At 43.1% G+C, this 10792-nt stretch overlaps 1 pseudogene; it reads left to right on the top strand.

Moving 5' to 3' along the window:
* Nucleotides 1–589: 589 nt before the first annotated feature.
* On the top strand, nucleotides 590–4012 carry LOC116677291 (zinc finger protein 2-like; annotated as a pseudogene).
* The last annotated feature ends 6780 nt before the right edge of the window (nucleotides 4013–10792 follow it).

Here is a 10792-nt window from a genome sequence, read left to right as displayed (position 1 = left end):
GTAGCAGTGAAGGAGGAAGAGGAGGAGGAGGAGCCTGCAGCAGTGAAGGAGGAAGAGGAGGAGGAGCCTGTAGCAGGAAGGAGGTGGGAAGAGGAGGAGGAGCCTGTAGCAGTGAAGGAGGAAGAGGAGGAGGAGCCTGCAGCAGTGAGGAGAAGGAGGGAGTAGGTGGTGGAGAAGGTTTGGACCGCAGAGTGGTGAAGGGAGAGTAGAGTTTCTGCTGAAATGGAAGGGGTCTCAGAGTAAGGAGGAGTCTAGAATATTAATAACTGGTGATTTGGTCCATACACACCAAACACACACACACACACACACACACACACCACACACACACACACACACACACACACACACACACACACACACACACACAGACCCGCAAATAACCTATCACCATGGCAACAGATAAAAGGAATAATCCAAATTAGCAGCTAGAGTGAGAATGTATTTCCTAAAAAACAAAGTGTGAGGAGATGTTCTTCTGTCTGCACTCACCTTTCCAGTGAGGAGAACACATGGGAGCCCAAGACCACCTGGACCTGGACCTGATCACCGAGTACCTGCAGAGACACCAGGAGGAGGAGGAGGAGGAGGAGGAGGAGGAGGGCAAGAGGAAAGGTGTCAGGGAGGCCTCGGGAGACTCAGAGGAGCGAGGGAGCAAGAGGAAGAAGGAGGAGGTGAGTGAAGGAAAGAGGTTACTCCAGACCAATGTTTCCCAAACTTGTCCCCACCCAGTCGAGAGGGTCGTCCCAACATTGCAATGAATTGACTGTCCTCTGTCTCTGTGTCGGCGCTCAAACCTCCGTCCCCGTCCTCTGTCTCTGTGATGGCGCTCTAACCTCCGTCCCCGTCCTCTGTCTCTGTGTCAAACCTCCGTCCCCGTCCTCTGTCTCTGTGATGGCGCTCTAACCTCCGTCCCCGTCCTCTGTCTTTGTGTCTAACCTCCGTCCCCGTCCTCTGTCTCTGTGATGGCGCTCTAACCTCCGTCCCGTCCTCTGTCTTTGTGTCTAACCTCCGTCCCCGTCCTCTGTCTCTGTGTTGGCGCTCCAACCTCATCATGGGTGCATCATGGGAAGTCCCCAGCAGTCTAGGCCTATAGCAGCATCACTAGGGATGGTCCAGGACTCTTCTGAGCCGGCCCTGACTAATTAATACAAACTGGTTTTAACTACATCTCAGAGTTTTATTGACAGAAATCTGCTCAGATGAGAACTTAATGAGTGCAACAGATTTTTAGAAACGATGAAAGCAGCAGAACTGAGTAGGAGACAGTTTAATATGTGTATTTATTACAAATTATAATTACCGTTAAGGCATATCTCATATTTTCCTGATATCGTGCAGCACTAATAACTACCCTGAAATATTCAGATGCTGCATAGTGTCACAATATTTTATCTGTATTTATGTCATCTTTTAGTCTAACTTGTTTACTATGTAAATATTTTTTCTTTCTAAATGATCTGATAATGTTGTGGAGCCGTTGTTTTCACCTTGGTCCGACTAGTTTATAACTGACCCATTATTACTAAACCTAGCCATCCCCCCCCCCCCCCCCCCCCCACACGCACACCCACCAGTAACATTTCTAACTCAAAAAAACTGAAGAGTGTGCAATGGATTTAGTTTTTAAATTGCCAATCATTAAATGGGAAACTTCCCTGAAAAAATGTAGAATATTTCTGAACTTATAAAAGTTATGAGCACTACATTTACTTCCATAATAACATGTCTGAAACCGGCACTTATTTTCCTTCATAAATTTTGTATGAAGAGTGAAAATGAGTGAGATCAAGTCCGGGGTTTAAGAAGGTTGTTCACTAGCTCTCCCTCTGTCTTTTGCTTTGTCTGTTGCTATAGAAACAGAGAAGAGGAGAGAGACCAAAACGTCACCACTGTCAACACTGTGACAAATCCTTCAAAAGATCTCGAACTTTAAAGATTCATCAGAGAGTTCACACTGGAGAGAATCTACACAGCTGTGATCTATGTGGTAAAACCTTTACAAGGAGGGAGAGCCTAGTAGTCCACCGACGTGTTCACACCCGAGAGAAACCCTACCGGTGTGAACAATGTGGCAAAACCTTTACTTATAATAATAGCTTGAAATATCACCAGAGCGTTCACACTGGAGAGAAGCCGTAGAGCTGTGATCTATGTGGTCAAACCTTTATTAAGAGGGAGAGCCTAGTAATCCACCTACGTGTTCACACCGGAGAGAGACCGTACCGGTGTGAACAATGTGGCAAAACCTTTACTTATAATAATAGCTTTAAATCTCACCAGCGCAGACACACTGGAGAGAAGTCGTACTGCTGTGATCTATGTGGTAAAGCCTTTCTTCTAAGTACTGACTTTAAAAGACACCAGCTCGTTCACACTGGAGAGAAGCCGCACAGGTGTGAACACTGTGGGAAAAGGTTTTCTGGGAGTGGTCGCCTTAAAATACATCAACGCATCCACACTGGAGAGAAGCCGTACAGCTGTGAACACTGTGGGCAAATGTTTTCTCAGAGTAGTAGCCTTAAAAGTCATCAACGCAATCTGACTGGAGAGAAGCCGTACTCGTGTGAACAATGTGGGAAAATGTTTTCTGGGAGTAGTTGCCTTAAATCTCACCTGCGTGTTCACACTGGAGAGAAGCGGTACTCGTGTAAACAATGTGGGAAAACGTTTTCTGGGAGTAGTAACCTTAAATCTCACCAGCGTGTTCACACTGGAGAGAAGCCGTACTCGTGTAAACAATGTGGGAAAACGTTTTCTGCGAGTAATAACCTTAAAAAACATCAACGCATCCACACTGGAGAGAAGCCGTACAGCTGTGAACACTGTGGGAAAACGTTTTCTGCGCGCTATAACCTTATAAAACATCAACGCACTCACACTGGAGAGAAGCCGTACAGCTGTGATATATGTGGTAGAGCATTTTCTCTAAACGGTAGCCTTAAATCTCACCAGCGCATTCACACTCGAGAGAAGCCAAAATAACAAGTACGTTAGCTTTAAATAAGCAAAACTACAAAGAGACACATGAAAGTGCAGCGTCAAGGAAAAACAAACAATAACTATCTATATATCTATCTAGATTGATATGTGTGTTTATGTTAATTTAATCAAGTATCCTGAATTATAAATTAGGATTGAACGATTATGGCCAAGATGATAATCAGGGTTATTTGTTGATTTTAACCAACAGTATAGTCACACAGGCTATTTATAACTGCATTCCTCTTATGTTGAAGTTGTACGTCAGCTGCAAAATATGGAAATTAAAATTATCTGGAAAAAAAAGCTTAGGATATGTATATATGTTTTTTTAAATGTATCTCTGTGAAAGCTCCTTTTCTTCTTTTCAACAATAACAGATTAAAATAGCTAGGGGGGGGTGCGATGGACGTACTCACAGAGAGACGACTGACTCATTATGAATGGGTCCAGCAGCTCCGTCTCACACTGTTACTCTACCAACGGATACACATACAAATACAGGTTTGTGTCTCATGCTTAACCCTTGTGTTGTCCTCGGGTCAAAATTGACCCATTTTGGAAAAAAAAGTCTTTATTAGAAGTGTCTTTCAAACTAATTTTCAGAAAAATTGTTCCACACAACAAGTAAAATAAATGATCAGCCCACTGCTTTCTTTAAATTTGGATGTATTATTCCATTTTATAGTATTAAAAAAACTTTTTCTTATGAAAGACCATTGAAAAAAGTGACTAAAATGTGTAAAAAGGGAGGGGGGAGATCCAAACACAGGCACGGCTTTATCGATGCGAGGACATATGCGATCAGTGAAAATATTAGTTGCACCCTAGAGCCCTGTGAGCTAACAGACACTAACTAGCACCCTGGAGCCCTGTGAGCTAACAGACATTAACTAGCACCCTAGAGCCCTGTGAGCTAACAGACACCAACTAGCACCCTAGAGCCCTGTGAGCTAACAGACACTAACTAGCACCCTAGAGCCCTGTGAGCTAACAGACACCAACTAGCACCTTAGAGCCCTGTGAGCTAACAGACACCAACTAGCACCCTAGAGCCCTGTGAGCTAACAGACACCAACTAGCACCCTAGAGCCCTGTGAGCTAACAGACTGGTCACTGCTGTTTGTCTGAAAAAAAGTTCGATTTTATTTCCATAATTTACACTTTCAAAATAACAAAACAAAAAATGATGTCTGCAAAAGTTTGGGCACCTGCAGAGTTAATACCTTGTACCCCCCCCCCCCCCCCCCCCCTTGGAAACGCTTCTTGTAGCCAGCCAAGAGTCTTTAATTCTTGTTGGAGGTATCTTCGCCCATTCTTCTTCCTAGAGTCTTCCAGTTCTTTGAGATTTCTGCTCCTTTAAGGTCTATCCTTAGATTTACATTATGTTGAGGTCAGGAGATTGTGAAGGCCATGGCAAAACCTTCAGTTTACGCCTCTTGATGTAATCCACCGTGGAGTTTGAGGTGTGTTTAGGATCATTATCCATTTGTAGAAGCCGTCCTCTCTTTAACTTCAGCTTTTTCACAGATGGCATCAAGTTAGCGTCCAAAATTTGCTGAAATTGTATTGAATCCATTTTTCCTTCTACTGGTGAAATGTTCCCTGTGCCATGAGAACAGCTGATTGTGTTTGGGGGGGGGGGAGGTTTGTGAGCTTTTGGCTAATTCTGTGATTTTTAACCCATGTATAATCATTAGTTTTATTAATTTGATCTGTCTTCTTCTTAAATAAACTGAACTGAGTTGAACGTTGACATTTAGTTTCTTCTTATTTTACAGATTTATTCTTTTTTATGACACTCTTATGACATCATACTTCAGTTTATCACAAACATTCAACATCAACACACATCTGGAGATACGTGGTTTTCATTGGACAAGAAGGGAAAAACCTGAAAAGTAACTAGAAACTCCCCTTCAGAAGATGGCGTAGTGTTGTGTTGATGTTGTGCGTCCATGTTTGGTTAAAACCTCGGCGCTCTGTATCGACCTCTCTTTCTTTCCCATGAGCTGATGTTTTTGAGGGATAACAGCTGATTCCCGTCCATGTTAATGTCTCCCATTCAGGTCTCAGCTCGCCCCCACAGGGGTCAGACCGTTCTCTTAATACATCCATGGGTCCGACCCTCCCACACCTTACACTTCTTCTACTTCTTTTTAATTGCGCCTTGCAACCAGAGAAGAAGAAGCTGCATACGTTGGCACAAAAAAGAAAGCCCAGGTCTGGTGTAGTGGTTATAGACGGTGGGATTTTATTTTTCTTCCTTTCAGTTTTCATTAGTAAACTTCTTTTTACTCAGTAACGATAGGATTTGTAATGTAGCAAAATACATCCTTCACCTTAATATCAAGTACATTTTAAAAACTACTTGAAAAATACTCAACAAAACTGCTCAATACAGTAACGTAAGTAATGTATTTCCTTATTTTCCACCTCTGCCAATACCTCACTGTCCAGTGTGTATTAAATGAACCAAACTGAGTGAACAATGTGAATTTCCCCTCACCAGATATACGTATAAAGGGATGTCTTTCTTCTACATCTGTGTTACTTCTTGACATTAATAGAATAATTCTACAACGTATGAATTTCTGGTGTCGATGTGCATTTGATCCGATGACGCCGTGACGTCTTCATAACTTCAGAGTCAGAGAGACGTCAGAACCAGTCCAACCTGGTCCCAGGAGTCTTAGTTTGCCTATAATCTGCATTTATTTTAGAGACAGACATATATTATATTTTTAAATATTAACAAAAAAATTCAAGTATTTTTATTAATTAGCATGATAGTTGACGTGAGCTTTTACTTTGAAAAGTAAGACAGATGGCCTATTGTTTAAAGTATTTTATTCCAGATGCAAGCTTTTATTTTGAAAAGTAGAAGCTCGGGGATGGCACCAGGTGGGACGGCATGACATGGGACGCTCCAGGCTGCAGCCACACACTCTTGGACCCAGTCAGTGTGAGAGAAGTCCCCCATCAGATGATGGAGTTCTACTATCTGTCCACTAGATGGAGCTAACTGACCATCTAATGAGCTAAAGATCAGCAGCTTGTACAGCAGCAGGGATCTCTCCAAGTGGCCTCCGTGTCACATATACATCGACGTATACGTTGTACATTTAGCTTTTAATACTTACTACCTTGATACTTCCTCCACAACAGCCCCTGTTCCTCATGTGGCCCCATGGGAAAATGAATTCCCCCCCCCCCCTTTCCCTAGGACAACGTATGTAGGAGACTGGCTAAATTAATTCACATTCATCTGCTCATACGGGCTACTTAGGTGTGTAGAAGTCTTCCTCTGGTCCTCCACTCCGTCCTGTGTTGTGACCCAGATGTTTCCTCCAGGTTAAACTGTTGGTGAGTAAAACTTTTCAGCTGATTTCTGATCTGTTAGTTTCATCAAACTGGAAAATGGGTTGAAGACTTAAGTTTGGACAGAGTTAGGGTTGGGGGGGGTAGGGTAACCCTTACATTTAGCTGTTAGCCACTGTGTTTACAGTTGGCTGTTTTTAAGCACTGGAACAATAATTGAGTCTTTCCAAAGGCGAGGAACAGTGTGGAGATGTAAAGACTTTTTTTTTGCCGGGACCTTTCCTTTGGTTTATGCCTCTGAAGAGTGTCAGGACCTTGTTTCTGTCAACCTGGACTTTACCCTGCCCAGGGGCAACGTTACTAAAAACTGACAACTCCTCACTAAAATCCTGAATATTAAAGCGATTATAGAAAGTGTTCAGCTCATTTGAGAGGACCAGGTCTGACATGCCATTGAGGGAGATCAGACACTTCTTAGGTTGCATCCCCATTATTGCTTTCACACCCTCCCACGCAGGACGTGAGTTGCCTGTGCTAAGGTTAGGGGGGTTAGGGTTAGGGGGGTTAGGGTTTTGGTGGTTTAGGTTAACCCTTACAGTTAGCTGTTAGCCACCGTGTTTAGGATCACCAGCTTTCCAACAATAGGAGGTAACCATGGTAACAGTTATGGAGGTGATTCTTATTAAATATTTGAGAAATGAAATGCAGCTCTGAGACAGAGGGGGACAGGACTGAAGGGGATCTGTTAGCGTGAGGACAGTTTATGACTCATTTAATATTACTGACACTCTCTTATTATTCAGATTTAAAACACAACTGTAGGAGCCATTTCTATCCACCTTTTTAGTTAGGTTAATTTAGTTATTTATTTTAGCCACTTGGGGGAGTATTGCACTGGGTGTTGTACGTCACTGGGAATAAGGTATATTTACAGGTGTGATAATTAATGAGGAAAGGTGTGGATGGCGGGGAACACACGGTTCTTACCGTAGCCGTGAACACGCCACAACATATCATTATGTTAGCACTAGGTGAAGTACTGTTTTATGTGAAGTGACCCTTTTTCTACTTTTATAATAAACGGGAACACCACCCAAAGACAATCAATGCTTGGACTTAAGATCTTTTTGCTACGCGTTGAGAGCACCATGCCATCCATACCGAGGCTTATAGGATAGCCTCCACAACGTAAGAACCTATTCCTCTTCGTCTGGATACGCTTCTGAACTGGACAGGAGCGTCCGGATCGTTTGGATATGGAAAGGATTGTTTACCTGTCGCGGAGCCTGGAAGCCTTAATGGAAAAACTCCTGTAAGTCTTCATGTCACCCAGCGCAGACCGCACCCACGGAAAGCTGGTGGGTACGCTTTCATATATCATTGCCGACAGGATTGGAAAGGAACAACGGTGACTCTTGAAGATGAAATGAAAGACTGTTTCAGTGCTGTTGCTTCAATTAGCATATTTAATCGCTGTTAATTGAAATAAATTCCGACGCTCGTAATATTTTAAAGTGCTGTTGGCGGCTTCCCTAATGTAATTGTGCCGTTTCATTGAGCACTTTGAACTGACGCGCTTAACGCACAAAGATGAGTGCAGAGGAAGAAATCTTGTCCGACAAGTCCAAGACTGTTTCTGTGGCTGTAGACGAAAATGATATTCCTGATAAGTCCAGTCCTCTTGTTAATGATTTGGGGAAGCGCACAAGAAAGTTAACAGTTAAAGGATGCGCAATTCTGTTTGAAAATCTGCAGAAAAATAGGAAATCCCAATTTATGCAAGCTAATAAAATCAAGCAAAGGATTAAAGAGGTCCTTTCTGGAGAAATAACCTTTCAAACTTCGTCTGATGTGAAGAAATGTCTAAGCAAATATACCACACTGTGCAATGAGGCTTTAGAAACTCAAACTGCTTTGTTGGAAATGCCTATGCCAGACTCTGAATATGAGAAGCAACAATACTGGCTCATACAGAAAACAATGAAGAAAAATATATTTGAGAATGATGTAAAGCAATGGTTGGCTGACGCAAAAAAGGACGATGAGAATATTGATGTGCTGTCTATAATAAATAATGACATAAAGCCTGACGATGGTATTTCTAATGTTTCAAGTAAAGGATCAACACATAGAGATCATTCTTCCGTCTGCTCAAAGACTTCCAGTATTATTTCTGCACGTTTAAAGGCAAAAGCTGAAAGGGCTGCACTTTTACAGTCTGCAGCTGCTTTGAAAAAAATGCATGACATTGACGCTGAAGAAGAAGCCCTTCAAATTGAAAAGGCAAAGCTGAAAAGGAAAAGGGAACAGCTAGAGGTTGACACCAAGTTGGCTGTGGTTACAGCTAAATTGTCTGTGTTTGAAAATGCATGCGGTGGGGAAGATGTGGATGAGGATAATGGAGAAGATGCCATGAATGCCTATCTTCATGCTCACTTGAAATCACAAACATTAAGTCATTTGAACACAGATCCTGTTTTGCAAATTCCTAAAACTGTCTCTTTCCACCAGGACAATTCACTGCCACTGGCAGCACAGCCTAAAGAGAGGCCGCACAGTCTACAAGCCCAGTCTTCAGTAAGGTCTAGTAACCCTCTGTCTGCAGTGTCCTACGTACCATCTTCTCATAGGTCGGAAGGGGGGGACGTCCTTGGACCCAGACCTACCAAAGCTTCACCAGCAGGATTTCAACCGTTCATCTCACAAGGTAGTCAACCTACTCGTATGCGTGAGTCTGAAGTGCAGGGAAGCGGACCTGGACTCACCAACGCTTCAACAGCAGGATTTCAGCCGCTGATCTCACAAGGGAGTACACGTATGCAATCCCAGTCTCATCATCATTCCTCTTTTGACAATGGTGACCACTCTATTCTGTACGACCTTATGCAACAGCAAACTAACATCACTGCTCAGCTGGCTCAAAACCAAGCCTTAGCCTCTCTTCCTCCACGAGCTATCCCAGAGTTTGATGGCAATCCACTTAAATACGCTGCCTTTACTAGAGCTTTTGAGAAAGCTATTGAAAAGAAAACTACAGATAAACAAGAATGTCTGTATTACCTTGAACAATATACTAAAGGGCAGCCAAGAGAACTGGTTCGGAGTTGCTATAACATGGCTCCTGGTCACGGCTATGAGAGAGCAAAGATTCTTTTGAAAGAATATTTTGGAAATGAAATGAAATTTGCTGTAGCTTATATGGAGAAAGCTATGGAGTGGCCAATGATGAAGGCAGATGACATTAATGCTCTGCAGTCTTTTTCAATCTTTTTAAGGGACTGTTGCAATGTCATGGAAGACTTACAGCATATGGAGGAGATGAACGTGCCATCCAATCTTCGCCTGATAATGATGAAATTGCCATATAAACTGAGGGAAAAATGGAGGTCTGTCGCCTGGGAGCTACAGGAGCGTCGTGGTTACAGAGCTATGTTCCCAGATTTTGTGGCCTTCATTGAACGTCGGGTAAAGATTCTGTCTGATCCTCTCTTTGGTGACCTACAGGGTACGCAACCAGACCCTTCCTCTAAACTCAAGAGCAGATATACTGGAAGAGGCCAAGCTACTGTTGCTGCCATTAATACTGCTGCTGGACCAACTACATCATCAGCTTGGCACCAACAACACAAGGGACCACCTTCACAGAGGAACAACGAAGAGTCGTGCTGTGTGTGTAGGAGCCAGCATTCAGTGGAGAAATGTTCACAGCTTGATCAGATGACACACAGGGAGAAAATGGATGCTTTGAAAGTAGGCAGAGTGTGTTTCAGCTGTCTGAGGAGAGGTCATATAAGCAGGGACTGTGACAGGCCTTTGACATGTGATATATGTAAACACAAACATCCAACTGTCCTACATATCGGCTCTAAAACACAGGAAGTGTCAGTCAATAATGCACTTGTGTCATTGGAGACATGTGGCCATACTGGGGCCGGAAATGATGAATATGTTCTCTCTATTGTGCCTGTACAGGTGAAGGCCAAGTCTGGGAGCACGATTGTGAACACCTATGCCTTTCTAGACCCTGGAAGTTCAGCTTCTTTCTGTACTCAACATCTCATGAAAAACTGAATCTTTCAGGAGTCAAGACTAGCATTCTTCTTCGTACCCTTGGCCAAGAGAGGTCTGAAGATACATTCTTGCTTAGTGACCTTGAGGTTTCTGGCTTGAATGAAGAAAACTTCCTGGACTTACCCAAAGTCTACACTCAGAGGACCATGCCTGTGAGCAGAAACAACATTCCTACTCAACAGGATTTAGAGGGATGGAAGTACCTTGACGGCATTAAAATTCCCAGTCTTGAGGCAGAGGTGGAATTGCTGAAAGGCACCAATGTGCCGAAGCTTATAGAACCATGGGAAATAATAAATAGTCAAGGTGAAGGACCATATGCTGTCAGGACTCTACTGGGGTGGGTTGTGAATGGTCCGCTGAGAGGTGGCAAACCGTGTAAAAGTAATTTTGGCCATCTTGCTGTCACTGCTAATAG

The sequence above is a fragment of the Etheostoma spectabile genome, unplaced genomic scaffold (genome assembly GCF_008692095.1).
Source record: "Etheostoma spectabile isolate EspeVRDwgs_2016 unplaced genomic scaffold, UIUC_Espe_1.0 scaffold00004777, whole genome shotgun sequence".
Classification (NCBI taxonomy): Eukaryota; Metazoa; Chordata; class Actinopteri; order Perciformes; family Percidae; genus Etheostoma; species Etheostoma spectabile.
This window is presented reverse-complemented; position numbering and strand designations above follow the sequence as displayed.